Below are 22,730 nucleotides of genomic sequence, written 5' to 3'. Positions count from 1 at the left end.
CAAAATACTTTGTTAAATCAGATTCATTAAAAGGAGGGACAAGTTTAACATTTTTAGCCACATCAAAATCATCAGAGCTAGATGATCCAGTTCCACCTTGTTTCATGCGATACTCATGGTCTGCCTGAATCCTTGCTAGTTCAATTTGTGCCTGAGCCTGTATCTGTGCCTCCTGAATCCGAGCCTGAGATTCAGCCTCCTTAGCATTTGCTTGAAATTCAACCTCCTTAACACAAGCCTCCTTAGCCCGAGACTCAGCCTCCTTAGCACGTGCTTGAAATTCAGCTTCCTTCACACGAGCCTCCTGCAGGGCTAGCTGTAACTTAGCTATTTCAATCTGTGTTTGCTCATTTGGAGGAGTTACATTAAACAAGCTTTCATTAATCATGTCAACAATTTGATCTTTAGAATGATGAGAGCGAACAGCAATTCCCAATTGTTGAGCAACAAGCTTAAGTTCATTCTTTCTTCTGTTTTCTACATCACACACTGTTTGCACATTTGACAAAAAATCTTTGGCTTCATCAAGCGTAGTAATAGAAGACATCATGAATAAATCACAGTCACAAAATATCAAGCAATATCCTCATGATAATATCTTGAATATCCTGATAAGAGGTCACGAAATTTATGTTACGGAACAGAGAAAGATGATGTACACTTTAAGTGAGAATAGGTCCCGCAAAGTTCCAGGTTCAAAACAAAAGAGTTAGGTAAAATTACAAGTTAAAGTTTAATGCTCAAACTAACAACAAAACATTCAGGACTTATATTGATAATGTAATGGCAAAAAAAAAGGTTAAATATATGGTTAACTGCAATAGCCTCTATTAACACGAAATTAGCAAGAGTAAATATATCTAAGTCAGCTCTGATAAAATGAGATACCAGATAATACTCAGTGAATGCCAGATATATTATTACAGATACAAAATATTATTAATGATGGCTGACAATAAGAACCCTTACATAAATTACAAAAACCTTACTAGGCCTAAGAATTAACCTTATGCTACACAGTACAAGAAAAAATGCAATAACACTTATACTCAAATTACACAGCTGCTAGATGGTTGGAGACTTCCCGAGCACTCACAATAATAACTGTACAGGGGAGGACAGAGATGTGAACAAAATGAGGAGTAGATCTAAGTGGCAATAATGCAGAGACTGAGCTCATTATATAGGGGCCAGCAGAGCTTGATACAACTTGTAAGAAGGACGCGCAAATGAAGCCATAGGGGACAAAGAGCTGACAATCCTACTCTGAACAACAGAAGGGACGACTTACTCTACTATAACGGTAGAAGGGGGGAACTGAGGCAGAACACGCTCGTGATCAAACATGCAGCATACTGTGCGTTAAAATTACACAAAGGATGATGAAATCATAGGCTATGTAACAATATATATATATATATATATATATATATATATATATATATATATATATTCATCATCATCATCAGCAGCAGCAGCAGCCGTTGAGGTCCACTGTAGGATCGGCCTATCCCTACCGAAGCAGGGCGATACAGTCATGTATCTCTACCCAGTGGCTTAGGCTGTCTGGTAGACTGTATGTAGTGTGAGAAGTGCTTGTGAGTGTGATTGTAGTGTTGTAATGGCTTTGGGTGTGTGTGTAGACTGTGAACCAAGTGTAATCAGCCCGCCTTAAGCTGATTGGGTGGAAGCATACTAGTATGCGACACTGGTTCAACCAAGCACCCCCCTGTGTCCGCCAAAGTAGTCAGTGGGTCGGTGAATGCTTCCCAAAGTTTTTACAACTCTTGTGGGAGGCGAACCCGCGTCCACCAGCGTGCGAGACGCACACTCTACCATTGTACCATATATATATATATATATATATATATATATATATATATATATATACAGGGTGACCCAAAATATGAAAATATATATATATATATATATATATATATATATATATATATACAGGGTGACCCAAAATGAAAAGAAAAAATGGTTAAAGATAATCAAAATATTATTTGCATACATGAAACTTCATTCAATACAGTTTTTATTCATCATGCTTTAAAGATGACATCCTCCAAATGGTGGCCATCATTGTCTATACACGCTTGAAGGCGATTTCTGAAGGCTGCCATGGCTCGACGGGTCATGTCGGGTGGAATAGCAGCTATCTCCTGCTGAATAGCAACTTTAAAGGCTTCAAGAGTTTGGGGTCGATGAGTATACACTCGTGATTTAAGGTAGCCCCACAGAAAAAAAATCACAAGGGACGAGGTCAGGGGAACGGGCCGGCCACCCAACATTGCCATGCAACGAAATCACCTGATCCGGAAACATTTCCCTCAGCACTTGCAATGATCTTCGAGCTGTGTGTGCCATAGCTCCATCATGCTGAAACCACACATCAAGTTCTTCAAGCTCAAGGTGTTAAGGTGTTCGAGTCGTGGCCTTAAAAAGTTTTCGAGCATATCAATGAAATGGTCAGAATTTACAGTAACAGTTACACCACCCTCTTCAAAGAAATAAGGACCCATGTTGCCAACATCGGCAACAGTGCACCACACAGTCACTTGATCGGAGTGCAACAGTCTGTCATGTTGCATGTGAGGGTTGTCTTCAGACCAATAGTGAAAATTTTATTTGTTTACAGAGCCACTCAAATGAAAAAGAGATTCGTCACTGGACAAGAGAACAGCATCTTCTGGAACATGTTGCAGAATGTTATTGTATAACTCCCTGCGGCTTATCCAGTCTCTCGCATTGAGGTCTTGCACAACCATCATTTTGTATGGATGTAAGTGAAGGTTTTTGTGTAAGATTCTCCTTGCAGTTTCCCGGGATATCCCTACAGCTAAAGCATGCTTCCGCACATAATGTCTCGGAGACTGCACAACAGATCACCTCAATGCTTCACTATTTTCAGGTGTACAAGTGCTCCTAGGTCGACCAGGTGATTTTCTTTTTGAAGCTGAGCCTGTTGCCCTAAAATTCTCAACCCACTGCAAAATGGCTTTCCAATCTGGAACGTTTTGGTCCCATGGAATACTGAAACGTCTTCGAAAAGCCCTTTGCACAGCAATCACAGAACGGTTGTTTGTGAAGAATGCTTCGATAGCAAACGCACGGTGTGCTCCCAACCACGCCATGTTGGCAACTGAGGACGGTTGGGGTTGGGCTACCAACAGACTCTAGCCCAGCCCCTCCTGCCTCACGTCTACCAGTGCTACAGCTTTTCGAAATGTGGGAGTTTTATTTGGGTCACCCTGTATATATATATATATATATATATATATATATATATATATATATATATATATATATATATATATATATATATATATATATATATATATATATATATATATATATATATATATATATATATATATATATATATATATATATATATATATATACATATATATATATACATGTATATATATATATATATATATATATATATATATATATATATATATATATATATATATATATATATATATATATATATATATATACATATATATATATATATATATATATATATATATATATATATATATATATATATATATATATATATATATATATATATATATATATATATATATATATATATGTGTGTGTGTGTGTGTGTGTGTGCAGATACAGTATAATACCAATTATTCTGCATTGGATGATCCGAGAACTCTTTAGTCCATACAAAATTACGATAGGGCACTTGAAATTCCCACTCACACAAGACTAGTTTACTCAGGTGTCCATCCATAGATACAGAGTTTGGTGTGTCATCACGGAACCACTGATATACTGGCGTTGTACTGCGCATACCCATTTGGCGCATGGCACTTCATTAGAGGTGTGATATCGGCCTTCCCTCATGTTAGTGTCTGACTTCGGGGATGGTTAACAACCAATGCTCCCACTGGCATCAGTGGGTATATCGTATCAGGTAAAGACCGAAGAAGGGCTATATTTCAAATAAATATGGGAATATGAACGAATTTCCGACTATAATATAAATAGGGAGAACAAACATATGATAATTACGAGTGTTGTCAGCACCTCTTACATAATAAATTTCACGGACTGGCGAAGTCATACAGATATATAGCCTTTCTTGATATAGTATTCTGTTACACAGTTATTTTTTGAAGTATATGGAGCAAATTCTAGTACATAATTTACCATATCAGACCTTCTGTCCACTGTTTTAACATGTCCATTTTCCTCTGAAGGAAATGTTAAACACAGAGAATGAAAGTAATGCGAGTATAAGTGGCTGGAGAATGACTGCGAGAAGGAGAGAGGTGAGAAGAGAGGAAAAAATCAGTAAGATGGAAGCAGTGGAAGCAATGAAGAAAGTCAAAATGGAGAAAGACCCAGGAATTGATGGAGTGTGTGGTGATATGGCGAAGCCTGGGGGAGAGACAGTAGTAGAATGGATATGGATGATGTGCTAATTGGCCTGGGAGGAAGGTAGAGTCCCGGAGGATTGGAAGTCAGGTATAATTATTATCATGTACAAAGGAAAAAGGGAAAAAGAAATATGTGGCAATCATTGGGACATTTGTCTTCTTAATGTAATAGGAAAAGAATATGGTAGGATACTTATTGACAGAGTTAGGGAAATAACAGAGGAATTAGCTGGGAAAGAAGCGGGGGGTTTTAGGAACAGAAGAGGTTGCATACATCAGATATTCATTCTTGAGTCGTCTGTGGAAAAGTTTTTAGAGAAGGGAAAGAAGTTGTATGTGGCCTTTATGGATTTGGAGAAAGAATCTGACACGGTGAATCAACATGGATTGGAAAATATTACGAATATATGGAGTAAATGGGAAGTTGCTGAATGCCGTGTAGAGCATATATGAAGGTGCTAAGACAGCAGTGCATGTGGATAGTGAAGTGGGTGAATTTTTCTGTTTGAATGTTGGATTGAAAGAGGGATGTGCCATGTCTCCATGGTTGTTCAATTGGTATCCAATTATTTGTATTTCCTACAAGCACCTCACTAAGCACTTCATTCAGTGCATGAACCAGGATTATTAAGGAAGCATACCTAATTAGGACCAGTCGAGTAGTTAGAGGCAGCCGGTGTGGAACTAGGAACCCATGAAATATATGCCTGGCCACCCCCATCAGTAGCATAGCAAGGGGAAGATACGCTACCCTACAAATCGCTGACTCCCTATCGCGCTGCCAATACGTCCCCCATTCAGTCCACGACCTAGGGATCTCCGTGGTCTATGAACTAAACAAGCAAGAACAGAAAATATCAATATGGATTAGTTTGTAAACAAAATATCGTTCAATGAAAATAGTGTCCTTAATTCCTAAATATCCAGCAAAAAGAGGTTGATGGTATGGTGAGGCTAGAGTTATTTCCCAACCCTCACCACAACCAAACGCTAACATCCCGCATACACCCTACTTCAACAACATAACAGAACACCACATTCTGAATATCTCTATCTATTGCCAGACGCCTCAATCCCTTAAGGGGTGGCTACAAACAAATAGCCTCCATGTCTCCCGGCCACATGCCATTTCACTGCCCTTCCCCCAGCTCACACCCCCTCTCTCATATACCTCTCCACTCCATCTCATCCTCCGCCTCCCCCTCTCTCTCCCTCCTCCATCTCACTCATGTACACTCTCCTCTTAATCTCTCGCTCTCCTTCCCCTCCACATAGCCAAACCACCTCAATGTATTTCTCCTAATGCTTTCTCTCACAGCCACATTCACACCACAACGCTCCTTCACTTCCTCATTTGTCTGTCTCTCCATGTAACTCCACATGCTCTTCTTAAAGACGGCATTTCTTCTGTTCTCACTCTTGATTTGTGTCCTTCCAACAAGGTCCAATCTTCCTTTCCATAAGTTTAAGTTGGTGTGGTATCACAATACTATTATTCAGCGACTTTTTTACTTCCATGCTCACTTACATGTTTCTTATCACTGCTTTCAAAGATCCAGCAACCTTTCTTCCTTGTTGTACCCTTTCAAGCATTTCATCCTCTAAACTTCCATCGTTACTCATCACACTACCCAAGTACTTAAACGCACACACATATACCATTTCCTCATCATCCAGCCTCACAGTATATTCAGTGACTGATTCGAATATAACCAGTAAATCAGAATGCAAGCAGTAAAGGTAGGATGGTGAAATGGTGAGTTTAGAACCTTCTAGTAAGTCTGAGCATAATGAAACACTAACATACCATATACACCATATATCAGTACCATAACAGAACATCATATTTTGATAAGTGTCCTTAATTTCCAGATAACCACTAAACTGGTGAGCCTACAGTCTTATCCTGACCTTCAGCACAATCTAACACTAACATCCCGGATACACCCTATATCAACGCAATACTGTACCAGAACACCTTATTTTGAAAGTTGTGTAATACCATACAGCCAGTATAGGTAAGCTGGTGATAATGTGAGGCTGGAGCCCTCTCGTGACCCTCAGTATAATCAAACACAAACTTCCTGCATACACCTTAGATCAGCAACATACCAGAACACAATAAATGGAATATGGTGTCCTTAATTCCTACATAACCAAAAGAGGTAGGAAGGCGATATGGTGAGGCTAGAGTATTCTGGGTCTCATCACAAACACTCTCCCGCATACACTAGATATCAACACAATACCAGAACACCATATTTTGATAAAATTGTCTTTGATTCTTAGATTACCAGTAAGGTTAGGATGGTTATATGGTGAGGTTAGAGTCTTCTTCTAACCCTCAGCACAAGCTAACATTAACATTATGCATATCAACACCATACCAGAACACTATAATTTGAAAATAGTGTCGATAATTCCTAAATAACCAGGAAAGCTAGTTTAGTGATACAGAGAAGCTACAGTCTTCTCCTCACCGTCAGTGTAATGAAACACTAACATCCCTCATAAACCATATATCAACACCACAACAGAACACCATAAATGGAATACAGTGCCCTTAATTCCGAGATTACCAGTAGAGGCATATTGGTGATATGGGGAGACTAGAGTCCTGTGCTGATGCTCATCAATACCAAACACTAAAATCTTGCATACATCATATAACAACACCATAACAGAACACCATATTTTGAATATAGTGTCCTTCACTCCCAGATAATTGGAAAAGGTAAGTTGATGACATGGTGATCCAACAGTCTTCTCGCCCTCACTAGAACCAGACACTAACATCACGCATACACCATATATCAACACCATACCAGAACACTATATTTTATAATTTCTTTCCCTAATCCTTAGATAAATATAGTCCTTGCAGTATATGCTGAGCGTTTGGGCGTTGGTCTTTCTGGGGATTCCCCCACGCGCGGTCTGCCAAAGCTCGTACAGAGTCAATGGGGTGCTTTCAGAGCTAGTATTCCGGTAGATGTCACCACCATTGGGACAAACACATTTCCCGCGCTGTTTAAAAAACATATTTTTCTTTGTTAATTATCTTCACTGTTGTGTGAAACTGTGAATCATAGTAATGTCATATACCGTAATATAAATAATACAAATAGAACACGTATATATAACGTAGCGTGAATTGTTTATATTTATCATAACCGGAAATTAAAGTATCATTGATGGCATGTGATGGCAACCCTTCATTTCAGTGATCCTGTATTATTCAATTTCTGCTACATTTAGTGCTTAGGTTCTTAATACATTGTTTGTTCAGACTGTAAATTACGCCTAGTGGGTATCTTGACTCAGTCTCTATGTGGGCAGAAATTTAATGTTGAGTAAATACTGGGACTCAACATTTTGCTCACTCCCTTCACCCATGCACACAACAAGACCCGTGATGCCACGGTTTGAGAAGGCCATGGTGTTGCCCCCTCAGACTCTCCAAAGCAATTACAGTACCTTACTTCCTAACCAGAACGCTTATGTAGTCAAAATTGTATTATTTTAAGCATTAGTCCTCGTGCGTTTGTTTTGAAAACAAATCTCTCGTGAAAAAAATTAAATACTGGACTGTCTTCTGCGCATGCGTGAAGGGAGTGAGCAAAATGTTGAGTCCCAGTATTTACTCAACATTAAATTTCTGCCCACATAGAGACTGAATGAACCTAACTCGTACTAAATGTAGCAGAAATTAAATAATATATGGTCACTGAAATGGTGGGTTGCACTCATATTCCATCAATGATATTTTAATTTCCACTTATGTTAAATAAACAATTCACGTTACGTTATATATACGTGTTCTATTTGTATTATTTATATTACCGTATATGACATTACTATGATTCACAGTTTCACACAAGTGTAGATATTTAACAAAGAAAAATATGCTTTTTAAACAGCGCGGGGACTGTGTTTGTACCAATGGTGGTGGCATCTACCGGAATAATAGGCTTTTCAGAAGCACCCCATTGTCGGATTACTGGGTCAATTCCCTACTGGGTCAATTATCGGATTCTCTCTCTCTCTCTCTCTCTCTGCATAATAAAAGGAGTGCTATACATTTTCTGTTGATAAGCCTATACAGTATAATGAATTATTCGAATTTGAGAAGCCCCTCTCTCTCTCTCTCTCTCTGCATAATAAAAGGAACGTTATAAATTTGTGTAGATGTGTTTATATAATAAGGCTATACAGTGTGATGAATTATTCGAACGGAGAAGCCTCTCTGTCTGTCTGTCTGTCTGGTGGCCAGAGAGTAGGTGACCTTACCTTTGGATTAGCACGGTCATCCCTGACCGTGTCACCTGTCCCCATGCTCGGAGGGCAGCAACGTCGGACAGCAACAGTGTCAAGTATTGCAGTATTTATACAAAATCATTGCTATTATATATATATATATATATATATATATATATATATATATATATATATATATATATATATATATATATATATATATATATATATATAAAAGATACATTCATAACACTACATTGCCTTATTAGAGAAGTGTATATTATATATACAAATTGATTCAGAAGTAGTAAATAGCTGACATAATTATAATACAGAGTGACAAGTGTTGGGCCTGACTTGGCAGTAACGCGCGCGGGGGAATCCCTGGAAAGGCCAACGCCCAAACGCTCAGCATATACTGGAAGTACTACAGTAAAGGTAGGCTGGTGATATGGTGAGGCTAGAGTGGTAGCGTGACCCTCAGACAAACACATTCATGATGTATACATCATGTATCAACACCATACAAGAGCACTATATTTTCAAAATAGTGTCCCTAATTGCCAGTAACTAGTAAAGACAAGATGATGATATGATGAGGCTAGAGTCTTCTCCACAACCTCAACCCAGTTTGGGGTAATTTTCCTGTTCCCCGACTCCTGGGCTAGAGTCTTCTTCTGACCCTAAGTACAGTCAAACACTAACTTCCCGCACCATACCACAGCAAAATATTTTGAAAATAGTGTCTTTAATTCTCCGACCTGGTGAGGCTAGTCTTCTCCTGACAGTCCGCTCATTGTAACGCTAACATTAGGGATATATCAACACCATACCAGAAATCATACTCGTATCTTGATAATAGCGTCCTTAATTCCCAGACAATCATTGAAGTTAGGTTGGTGATATGGTGCGAATGGAGTCTTCTCCTGACCCTCAGCACAATAAAACACTAACATCATGGATACACCATATATCAACATCATACCAGAACATATTTTGAAAACAGTATTCTTGATTCTCACATAACCAACAAAGGCAGACTTGTGATGTCGTGAGCTTAGAGTGTTCCACTGACCCCCAGCACAACCGCAGACTAATGTACCGCACACTCCATGTACTGTATTAGCATATACCAGAGCACCATACTGGAATATAAACAATAAAGTTAGGTTTGTGATATGGTGTGTTTAGTCTCCTACTGTCCCTCAGCAGAAGTAAACACTAATATCCCGCATACACCATATATCAGCACCATACCAGAACACCATATTTGGAATATAGTGTCCTAAATTTCCAGATAACCATTAGAAGTAGGTTGGTGATATGGTAAGGCTAGAGTCTTCTCTTGATACTCAGAATAATCAGACTTTTACTTCCCGGATATATCATATATCAACACCATAACAGAACACCATATTTTGACAATAATGTCCTTAATTCCCAGATAACCAGTAAAGGCTGGTTGGTGATATAGTGAGTCTAAAGTCTTCTCCTGAACCTCATCACAACAAAACACTAACATCCCGAATACACCATTTATGAACAACATACCACAACACCATATTTTGAATATTGTCCTTAATTTTCATATACCCGGTGTCTGTAAGTGACAGGAGGGAGACAAAAAGGAAGAGAAAGAGAAAGAGAAGGGTGAAGATGACAAGCGATCCATGCTAATTTCCCCAAGGAAGTTTACCTGAGTGCCTTTGGGCAGGGTGAGGGTTGGTAATCTGCTAATTGCTCTGGGTCAGGTGAACCCATTCCCTTCCCAGGCATTTTCTGCTAACATGAAGCCGCACCTGGTTACCGAGGGAATGTCGTGAACTTTCCATGGGCTTGATTGTCCACTTAGCCAATTCCGACCCTGCTTCATACAGCTGACCAATCAGCAGGTATGCATCGCCTTTGACCCTGGCTGATTGGTCATCTCGTGTCCTGGTCGCCCCTGGGTGAAAGGATCGCGTTGTGGGCGTGATCTGACTTTTATAATGGGGCTCTCCACGGGAACCACCTAGTCGAGGTGGGGGGCTCGCGTGCCCTGTAAATATGATTGGCCGTATCAGAGGAGGGAGATCTCCCCTGGACTCAGCAAGACAGGGTTACCCATGCTGGAGGGGCATTCGCTGAGGGGTCACACTAAGTGTTTCCAGGTCCACTGACTTGCGGATTACCCGTGGTTGGGTTTGGCCAAGGGCGTATACCCCAGACGAAAAATCCGTAAGTGGAGTCCCACGGAAGGTGGGGCTCAACAGACAGGGCTCTGGGCAAACTCCTGCAGCCCTGCTCAGTAGATGGTCGTGGTGAATCTTCATTCCACTATCACAGGCTGGGAAGGGCCAAGTCACGTGGTGGTAAGGAATGCACACCCTTACCGTCACATCAAATCCATTCATTGTGCAAGCCCTCACTACACTTACCTCCCATCTCATCTTTCACCAAAACAAAAGACCTATGACAAAACGATAGACTGACAGTGACAGGTCATGGAAGTTGCTAGCTTGATCCTGCACATAGGCAGCAATAGCCCAGTGGTCGCTGGCATGATGGCATGGGAGCAGATCATGCCCTCGGCAGTATCCAGTGCACTAAGCAGCCTGAAACGGATGCCCAACTGCTTACCCCTGACAATGAGGGTAGCCTAAATATCTACTGCTCTGCACCACTTGGGCAGATAACCACGTCTGCCAAGGCATATCACATTGCGGCAGAAAAAACAAAAGAATCCCTCTGACTCTTGCTACCTGGGATATACAAACCTTGCACAATACTGACCACGACAAAGACCACGCAGTAGAACTGTCATTATTGCCCATGAACTGAGAAGATATAAGAATAACTTTGCTGCCTTGTCAAAGACTCGCCTCCTAGGAGAGAGTAACCTTATAGAAGCAGGAGAAGGGTATACATATTTCTGGAGGGGATACTCAGACAGTATAAGAAGAAATCATAGTACAGTATTGGCATTGTAATCCAAAGCAACCTTCTACAGAATATCCAGGAAACACCTGCAGTTATATCAGAGGCTGATGTCTTGATGCATACCACACTCTAAAGGCCAGTATGCAACACTCATCAGTGCCTATGCCCCAGTGCTCGATTCTGAGGACACCATCAAAGATTCCTTTTATGACCCCTTGGATGCTACCATTCGTTTAACACCACCTAAAGACAAACTGATCCTGCTTAGAGACTAATGCCAAAGTAGGAAAAGATAATCACCTCTGGCAAGGCATTATAGGCTGCCATGGTGTTGGTAACATGAATAGCAATGGCCTTACACTGTTTTCCTTGTGCTGAGAACACAGTCTGGTCATCACCAACACCATCTTTCAACTCAAGAATAAACACAAGACCACATAGATGCACCCATGATCTAGACATTGACACCTAGCTGACTATGTCATTGTAAAGCAGCAAGATCGAAGAGAAATTCTTATAACCCGAGCTATGAGAGGTGATGCGTGCTTCACAGACCATAACCTTACAGTTACCAAACCGCAGCTAGTCATACGCTCTCAAATGCGCTGCAGAATATCCATCAAGAAAGTACACTGTAGTCCTTTAAACAATGTGGTGACATTTAACACCTTCTGCAGCACCATTACACTCTCTCAGTGCTCACCACTTGATACAAACAACAGTGCAACAAACCTAGATGCAGAATGGCTAAACATTAAGACACTGCTCCAAAGCACTGCAGAAGAAACACTAGGCTTCTCCACTCGCCACCATAATGACTGGTTTGATGATAATGCTGAGGGCATATATGACCTTCTTGCAAGGAAGACTAGAGCACGTAACAACTGGTCAGCTCATCCTAACTCCTTAGCCCTAAAAACTGAATTCCAGAATCTCAGATGTGAAACCCAGGGAAAACTGCATGACATGGAAAACAAATGGTGGACAGAGCAAACAAAAGAGCTGCAAAGACTGGCTGATATTAACGACCATCATGGGTTCTACAAGTCCATTAAAATCATCTATGGTCCAACCAAACACAATATAGACCCTGTTTGATCATTCAAAGGAGAGCTCCTGAAAGACAAGCAAGCAATCCTTAGCAGCACTTCAATACCTTACTGAATCGGAGAAGCCGGTGGAGCAATATATCCTCCATAACATTCCAAATACCCCTCAAGCAGCAGATCTTGATGTCCCACCTACAGTACACTTGCAGAAACTGTTCAGGCCATCCGATCTCTAAACAATAACAGAACTCCTGGCCTTGATGGTATTCCATCTGAACTGATCAAACATGATGGCCAGTTACTTCACTAGCACCTCCAAAATCTCATATTGACTATCTGGAATCAAGAACAAATTCCATTTGAATGTCTTACCTCTGATATTGTAACCATCTACAGAAAGAAAGGAGACTGCTCAAACTGACAACAGCTGAGGCATCTCCCGCACTGTGAATGCTAGTAAAGTACCAGGCAAGATAATGTTATCCACACTGACAAAACATTTGACTGAGTCGTCACTTCCTGAAACACATATGGAACGAAGGAACGAAGTACCTGTGATATGATCTTTATTGCCCGACAGATACAAGAGAAATGCCACAAGCAGATCATCAATCTTTCAGAAGCATTTGACACTGTCAACAGGGATCTTTTATGGAATGATCTGTTAAAATTTGGAGTTCCAAACAAATTTCTTACCATCCTGAAGAGTCTGCATGACAACATGAATGCTCGTGTGTCTGTAGGTGGGAGCAAATCCGAACCCTTCAATGTGGTTGTGGGCATAAAGAAAGGATGTGTCCTGGCTCCTGTCATGTTCAACATCTATCTCACTGCAGTCACCCTTTTAAGTCACCAGCAAATGAACCCTGATGATAGAAAAAAAAATCCAGTTCCGTCTCTAGATGGTAATTATTTAATCTCAGACGTCTTCAAGCACAATCAACGACTGAAATTGCTCATTTCCTAGAGCTGCAATATGTTGATGACTGCTGCCCTTGTACATACCTCGGAGTCGCTACAACAGTCTCTCACCATCATTTCCAGTAGATATTATGCAATGGATCTCCAAGTGTCAATAAAACAGAAATAATATCTCAGAGAAACAATGCAGCAAAGCCTCTTGCATTTCAGATAAATGGTGAAAATATTAAACAGGTGGAGAATTTCACCTGTCTTGGTGTGTCCTCACAGATAATCTACAATGATGCAGAAGTCCTTGCACGAATCATTTAAGCCTCAGCCTCTTTTGGGTGTCTCAGATCCAGAGTCTTTGAAAATATCAGCATGGGAATGGGGAAAAAGGTATCAGTTGATAAAGCTGTATGCCTTTCCACCCTCTTATACAGTGCCGAATCCTAGAATACTTGCCAGCATCACATTAAACAGATGGACTCTTTTCACATGCGATGCTTACAGCGCATCCTAGGACTCACATGGGAGGATAAAGTCCCTCGCTCACAAATTCTTCACCAGGCAGTCAACCAGCAAAGAAACCAAGCTGGCTAAAAAAACCCAGCTCAGGTGGGTTGGACACGTGTTCCGCATGCCTGAGCACCGCTTTCCCCGCGATGTTTTATATGGCCTACTCCCTGCAGCACGTCGCAACCCAAGGGAACAGATATAAAGATCATGTAAGGACAACCCTGAATAAATGCAACATCACACCAAAAGCTCTTGAAACCAATGCCTCTGACAGAAAACAATGGCGGGCACCGAGCCCTCTGCATTGAAGGAACCATTCATCTAGAAGATGCTCGGAACCTGGCCAGAGAAGAGCGTAGACAATAGAGGCAAAACCAAAACAGAGTTCTTCCAACAAACCCGGACTTGACACGCCAAATGTGTGGCGATTTTTGAGGATCCAGTATTGGTTTGCACAGTCACACACGTTGGCACCAAAGACTGAGAAACATATAAGTACAGTAGCCGTCGTCTTCTCTAGTAGAAAAACAGCTTTAAGTAAGTAAATAATCAGCAGATGTGAGGATCGTCATGTACTTCTCTCCTGCGTCACCAGCATGTCGGTCCCCTCTGTGACACTACCTTCCTATTTGGTTACTCTCACTGATAATTTCTTTCATTTTATCTAAAGTAGTGATCTCGGACATTCTCCAACTGTACATGAAAATTTTATTTTCTTCTCCAGTTTATGTAGTCACGAGCGTGAATTAGAGTGATTCTTCGAGCTTGCACATTTGGTATCATTGGATAAGCCTAATCAACATTAAAATTATTTTTATTCAATAGTCCCCTTTGTATAAAATAAGATTTAAATGTTCGCCTGCAAGCTTGATCTCCCTTGAATCTGATGACTTCTTTGACCCATGCAATTCCTGAAGTATTGAAACGTGTACACCTCGTAATTTGTTCCCCTCTATCAAAACGTTCTTCTATGTCGGTCTTGTAAATGCCTTGTAAATTTCGCTGTTGTAAATTATTGAAAATTAAAGTAGGGGGTTACAATTTCTTTCTTCCTACCTCTATATGTACAAACAATTAATGGGGACTTTGGAAAGGTTTGAGAAATTCTAAATTTGTCCAAAATCATACCGTGACAGGAAAGAAAAGGAGGACCTTGCCAAGATTGCAGAGAGTTTTGCTTTGGCCTAATTTATACAAGTGTCCAGCACAATGGTACTCACGAGACAAGCTATTGACAGAGCACGGCTCATCCCCCAGATGAGCAGACACCCTTAGGTCGAGAAAAAAAATATATATATAATAACAGCAGTCGCAGTAATAACCAAGAATCACTAGGTGACAATGTCTTTGTTCACAGTGATGACATTGTTCATGATAACTCCAATAATTTTGTGAAGCTCAAGATAGAATTAAGCTAAGACAGCCAGAGGTGAAATTATGTCAGAAGGAATTTGATCCTGAATTCCGAATGCGACACCTTGATGCTGGAATCAGTTCATGTTCACCCACTGATGCACAGTCATTTGATGTTGCCAGGAATGTAAAGTTAGTCCCCCCCTTTTGCTAACGCAATGTCACTCGTTACTTTCGTACATTCGACAAGGTAGCTACCCGTCTCTCATGACCTATGGATTCTTGGTCTAATCTGTTATAAAGCATGCTAACAGGCAAAACCCAACACGTTTACTTTTGTTTGTCTGTCAAATAATGTGCAAACTATGAAGTGGTTAAAAGTGCCATTTTGAAGGCTTATGAGCTTTTATCGAAGCCTATAGAGTGAAGCTTAGAACCAAGTAAAAGCAGAAGAATCAGACTCTTGTTGAATATGCTCAAATGCTCGAAGATATATTTGATCAATGGCTACACTCTAAGGATATCCAATCAGACATTGCCAAATTGTGCGACTTGATAATCTTGGAGAATTTAATGAGATTAGCTAGGGATGTGGCCGCTCAACTAGTGGAGAATGTAGTCAGTAACTTATGAGAGGCACCAGTGATGGCTGATAACAATAGCGATATTCATAAGTGGAACATTGGTCTCTGTGCTTTTGGTAAAGGTGGGAAAGTGGATCAGCTAAGTACTGTGTAGTCTGAGTGTGTCCACCCTATACAATCGATTAGAGATGCTGTCTCTGAAGGTGAGGTAGCCAGAGTACCTAAAGTATGTAATTTTTGTAATAAGATGGGTCATTTAGAGGCAGTGTGTTGATGCAAGAAGAGTGAGAGAAGTCAGAAAACTAATCTTATAGCACTACTTAGAGCTCGGGGAACTCTCATTCTTAGTAGTGACAGTTGTGAGAAGGGGCAGTCACTTCTGAGTAAAACGGTCGGTAATAGGACGCGTCTTCAGCCAGATACCAGTGATATTAATATCACAGTGTAGCTGTCAGATAATGGCGAGGCTCCTGTTGGGTTTTCATTGGACTGTGAGGCTAATGCGGTAGCGCAGCAGCCAGGAAGTAGCGATTATGGTAGTAAGGTTCTGTCAGAGAACTTTTTTTTCAGACGACTAAAGAGATTCCTCCCACGCGGTCAATGCGTTTGCTGATTTCATAACTACAGGATTGGTTGCTACTGATGGTGAAGGCCCTAAGAAAGTCACTATTGTATGTGCTACAAGACACATTAATAAGAACGATTCATCTTGTGAGATGCTACGGTCACCAGATGCAGGTCTGGTGTGAATGTATTAGCTTAAGTGTTTCCATGACCTGTTTGCAAGCTTCATGTCCGAGTGGCTGAAATTTTTTGATGAGGTTCTAATCTCCAGACTCTTACCGACTAGAAAGCCAGTATTTGAACTTTGGTTCGTCCAAATCGCACTCCACTTCCAAGCTTATTTATTTATTTATTTATTTTTTTAGTTTATTGAATCCAATGACATTTTATTGGCTTATTCTTTCAGTCTCCGGGTAAGTTTACTCACCTTAAAGAGGGCAAGTCGTGCTCAAGGGATTAGTGAAGCTTACAGTATACCTATCCATTCTAGTTTTGAAAAAGAATGAAGCTGAAAAACAACCGTTTGGAGGTTGCAATAGTTAAGTAAAAAATCCATAGTCGGGCTGAGGAGATTATGTGCAGTCTGTTCCTATGTTTCATGTTTTCTGACTTGAGCTTATTCGAGCAAACTCCTTTGCTGCCATGACATTGTTCACTTAAGTCAAGCCGTCACCGGACAGTCTTATTGCATTCAGCTGTAAGAATGATGGGAATAACTAAGTCTATACCTAACTTCCTCGGTTCGAAAAATCTCTCCTAAACTTAATGATATAGTCTGGAGATGACAAGAATAAACTTATAAAAAAGGACGTCACCATATTCAAGAAAGTAAGGAAGACCTTTCATACCAGGGGTTAAAGGAAGCCATATCAAACCCCTACACTTTAAAGAGCATTTCCTAATCTAACGAAAACCATCGGGAAATGGATAATACACACTAAGAAATAAAAAAAAAATACGATACGGTGTGGATGCGCTAATGGTTCCTTCCTTCTGTGGTCCGGAACTCACTCAGCACTATATCCCAGCCTTTTTTTTTACTCCGGCAAACGTCCGATGAGTTTATTCAGCTCTGAGAAACACACCATTACCGAAAGGTTACGGACTGCTTTTACGTTCTTTCTGACTGAGATTATAGACCCTTATTGTCCCTTCCAACAAATGCCAGATTAACTCATTTAGTTTCGAGACACTCACCGCAGCCAACAGGTTTATTTTATATCTGGACCCTTCACTCCGATGACGTAATGTTTATATTCTTGCTTACTCTTGACGATCTGATTCAGTTTATGGGAGCACCGTAGGACTGATGGCTATGGCTGAAGCTGCCGACTCGAAAACCGTATTCAGAGCTGAAGAAAAGCGTCGGGAAACGTGAATAAAATGATAGATAATTCATTCACCTGGAAGGGTTAATTCTTTACACAAAATTATTAACACGACATACAGTAATTCCCTTGATGTTACCTCTGCGGAAGTAAGAGCAAATGAAACACCTAAGCCTTAAACCTGAACCCCTTCACTACGATGGCGCATTATTTTAGTTTATTCTTCCAACATCCAGACGACTGTTTTCATATTAGGAGGGAAATTTAGTGGTGACAGGATTAGTGAAAGCTGCATGTAACCCCAGCAGTTCGAGAAATATATATCCGGAACGGAACAAAAGCCTTTATATATAGCAAAAACACAATACAAAAGTTGTTCTCGGACCGAAGGAAAATAGTTACTAAACGGAAAGCAAGCCACTAGATTTTGATGGCACTTTATAAAGTATATCTGGCCGCTCCATTGTGTTGCTGACGAGGCTTTATAGTTTGGGAAGCAAACTTAACACAGATAATAACAAGCTACGGTGCCAATGTACAACAAACCCGTGCCCGGCAGTCATTTAAGTGCTGATATATATATATATACAAGTACAACAGGATATCTAGTCAGAGATGCCACAAATAAAATTTGGAGTAAATCGGGTGAAATCTGACGATCTTATGCCCATTTGAAATTTTTGGTCCAACCCACCTGACGTTGACCCTCCTTCCGCTAACTGGGGGATGACCCTCCTGATATATATACTGTATGTAATGAGGCATGTTATAGGATGCAGATTTGAATGATGCATCTTTAGGTTTTGGTTTCATGTCGTTATGGCCAATTTGAAAAGAGATTTTTTTTTTTTTACTTTTTCTTTTTACATTATTTGAGCCTACAGCCTGGGCCTTGGCCTAATTTGGCCTAAAATTTAATCAGATGATCAGAAGGTCATAGCCTATCATCCCTGAAATTTTAGTCACAATCGCATCAGTAAATTTCGCGTAAAGTTGTTAACAGACAGACAAACAAACAAAGAAACAAACTAACAAACAGACAAACCAAGTGATAACAATATTCGTCCCCCAGACCCTCCTGGGCGGGGAAGATAATAACAGTCGGTCCATGAATTTTTATCAGAAATTAAACGTCTCGCTCAACCTTCACCATTGAAGGGTTATATTCTAACTGGCGTTGAAGATATATTTCACATTTCTTCCCTGTCACCCTTACCTTCAACGTCGGGAACTGGCTACCTAGTCCCGGATCCCTAAGCACTTGCTGGGCAAAAAAGGACTCAATGGTAGGAAAGAGGATAATAATCTATCTATCTGTAGCCAGACGCCTTAATCCCGTGAAGGGTAGCCACAAACAAATCGCCTCCATATAGCCCTGTTCCTCGCCATTTCGCCCTCCTTCCTCCAGCTCACCCCCCCCCCTCGCTCATATACCTCTCCACTCCATCCCTTCATTTCATCCTCGGTCTCCCTCTCCCTTTCCTCCCCTTCACCCCACTCACATACATTCCTTACATTAGTCTAACGCTCTCCATCCTTTCCATATCTCTCCTAAAGCTTTCTATTACATTCACACCCACACCAAAACTCCCTTTCACTTCCTTACTTGTCAGTTTGTTTCTACATGTAACTCCACATGCTCCTCTCAAATACTAATCTCCACTGCCCTCACTCTCGACTTGTGTCGCCTCCATATGTTAGAGTTATTATCACAATACCCGCATCCAGTGACTTTTTGACTACAGTGTTCACTTCCCTATTACTTACTATTGCTTTCTAAGAATCAGCAGCCTTTTTCTCCCTGTTGTACTGTTTCAAGCTTTTCATTCTCTAAACCTCCATCCTTACTCATCACACTACCCAAGTACTTAAATGCACTCACATTTTTTATTTCCTCATCACCTAACCTCACTGTGCATTCAGTGACTTCATTCCTCTCAAAAACCACAACTTTTCTCTTCCCTACATTCCCCTTTTGATTCCGTTTTTTAAACACTCTCCCAAACTCATTCACCAAGCCCTGCAGTTCCCATGTGTCTTCACTCAATACAGTATTATCTGCAAAAACAGATCAGGAAATTTCCAACGCTGCCCTCTCTCATTAGGACCGCTCTAACATCCACTGCCCTACCTTGTATCTCTTTTATAACCCCATCCATATACAGATTTGAAAACCACGGAGAAATTACGTATCCCTGTTTCAATCCAACATTTATATCGAAAAATTTACTCAGTTCACTATCCACATGCACTGCAGGTTTGGCGCCCACATACATACTCGTACTCTTCATAGCTTTCAACAGCTTCCCATTTACTCCCATATATTCTTAATATTTTCTTTATTCCTTGTTTATCCACTCTGTCATTTGCCTTTTCCGAGTCCATGAAAGCCAAATGTAACTTCTTTCCCTTCTCTTGAAACGTTTCCACTAAAGACCATAGGATAAATGTCTGATCTACAAAGCTTCTTCCCTTCCTAAATCCTCCCTGTTCTTCTCCAACTAATTGCACTGATATTGCCTTAACTCTGTCAATAAGTATCCTACCATATTCTTTTTTTACTCCATTCAGTGGCAAAAAACACAAATACTCCTATGAATACCACACTTTTTCCCCATTTTCTTTTGTACAGAGGAATATTTTACCTTACTTCCGATCCTCCGGGACTCTACCTTCCTCCCAGACCTATCTGCACATCTTCCATATTCATTCTCATATAATAATAATAGCCAACTTCAATAGTGAAACAGCTTCACTCAGTAGCGGTGCAGATAATGACATCGAGGAGTTGGATTCTAGACTAGAGGGTTGGCTGTCAATCCCCAACAAGCAGAACATCAAACGTCATGGATGGCGGCAGCAGTATGTTGTTGTCTCTTCAAGAAAGATTATCTTCTATAACTCAGAGAATGACAAACAGAACTCTGACCCCGTCCTCATTTTGGATTTGACGAAGCTTTTCAGTAACACAGGGTGATGTAATCAGAGCTGAAGCTAAGGATATCCCCAGAATATTTCAGTTGCTGTACGTGGGTGAAGGTGAAAGTCGTAAGCCTGGGGACACCCCGGGTCCTCTGGCACTTGAGGCTGCAGGGCTGGACAAAGCAAATATTATGACTCACAAGGGGCATGAGTTCCTGGCCATCAGCTTTCACATGCCCACCAACTGTGAGGTGTGTCAGAGGCACCTGTGGCACATGTTTAGGCCTCCACCAGCTGTTGAGTGCAGACGTTGCCGGTTGAAGATCCACAAAGAACATTATGATTGTAAAGATGATATGATTGCTCCTCGCAAGGTTAATTATGACCTGAACACAGCTAAGGAAATTCTGCTTCTGGCTCCTACCGTGGAAGCACAACAGAATTGGGTGGCCCGACTCTCCAAGAAAATACAAAAGTCAGGGTACAAAGCCAACAATGCTGGTGGCTCAGATGGTGCCAAAATATCTCCACGGTGAGTTGTGTGATGTGCATAACAAGCTTCATCTTTTACTAGATGTCTTAATGGTTGAGTGGTTAATATAATGTATATATATTGGGGATATAGTCAGGGTTTTTATGAAATCAGATGTGTAAGCAACGTTGGGTCTGGTTAGTACTTGGATGGGTGACCGCCTGGGAACACCAGATGCTGTTGGCATAACGTTCTCCCTACGTGTCAAGTGGGGTTGGTGGAGGATTAGTGCCCCTCCCTGTAAAACAATTAAATCTAAGCCCTTGGCCACCCCGTTTGGGATACATGGAGTTTGGCAATGAATGAATGAATGAATTATTATTATTATTACTATTTTTTTTTTATTATTATTATTATTACTGCTGCTACTATTACTACTACTGCTACTACTACTACTACTACTACTACTACTGCTACTACTACTACTACTACTACTACTACTACTACCACTGTCATCACCACCACCACCAACCACCACCACTACTACAACCACTACTGCTACTACTACTACAACTGTTACTGTTACTGCTACTACTAATAATAGTAATGATGTCGTTGTTATATTTTTTGGTAATACTTTGTTGGCATAATGGTAAATGCTATCACTATTCTCATTCCACCGTTGTCCGTGTTCAGATTGGTCTCACCTAAGATGTTTCGAAGATGTATGTATCATTTGTCCGTAACTTTTCTATATGTCTTGTTTCTACCCATCTCGTAATAAGCAACACTTGCACACATATGGAATTAGCGATATGCTGAGTAGTATTGTATGCCTTATCCTGGTCATCTCATCGCCCACTCGCTTTCATGTTACCACCTGTTATATTGCAAGCAGGCTAACCGGCTTTAATGACAATGCTGAAGGAATCTGTAAGAATCATGACATCAACTTCGCCTGACGATCCGAAATATAGTGACTGAAAGTGTAACGACACTTTTATTTTTTGATAGGTGTAAGTGTCACCTGTGATTCCACCCAACCCAATTATAAGCTGGTAATTGGAATTGTCTTGGTGAGCTGGGTGAACTGGATAACCTCTTTCTAAGGATACCTCTGATGGGTGAATGCCGTGGGTGCCGGGAGGAGGGATTTATAGTAAAGTGTTCTTCTTTGCTTGTGTTGGAGTGGCCGGTGGCATGCTGTTGAAAAGGGACTGGTAATGTAATGTTTGTATAGTGATCATATTCTTTGTCTAGTTGTGTTGTTATGTGAGGCTGTGTCATATATTGACAGGGGTGTTGTATATTAGTGCAGGCTGTCATGAACAGTAGTCTGCCTCACATGTCAAGATATTCTTTAACAAGAAGGACTTTGGTTTCAGAATGTTAAATGAGCTGTAGGAGTCGTACTGATGTCATCAGTGGTGATAACAAGCGACCAACATGGC

Source organism: Coenobita brevimanus, chromosome 80, assembly GCF_032717465.1.
Source record: "Coenobita brevimanus isolate Jiangsu-jjx chromosome 80, ASM3271746v2, whole genome shotgun sequence".
NCBI classification, from domain to species: domain Eukaryota; kingdom Metazoa; phylum Arthropoda; class Malacostraca; order Decapoda; family Coenobitidae; genus Coenobita; species Coenobita brevimanus.
The sequence above is the reverse complement of the archived record's forward strand: the minus strand, read 5'-3'. Positions refer to the sequence as shown.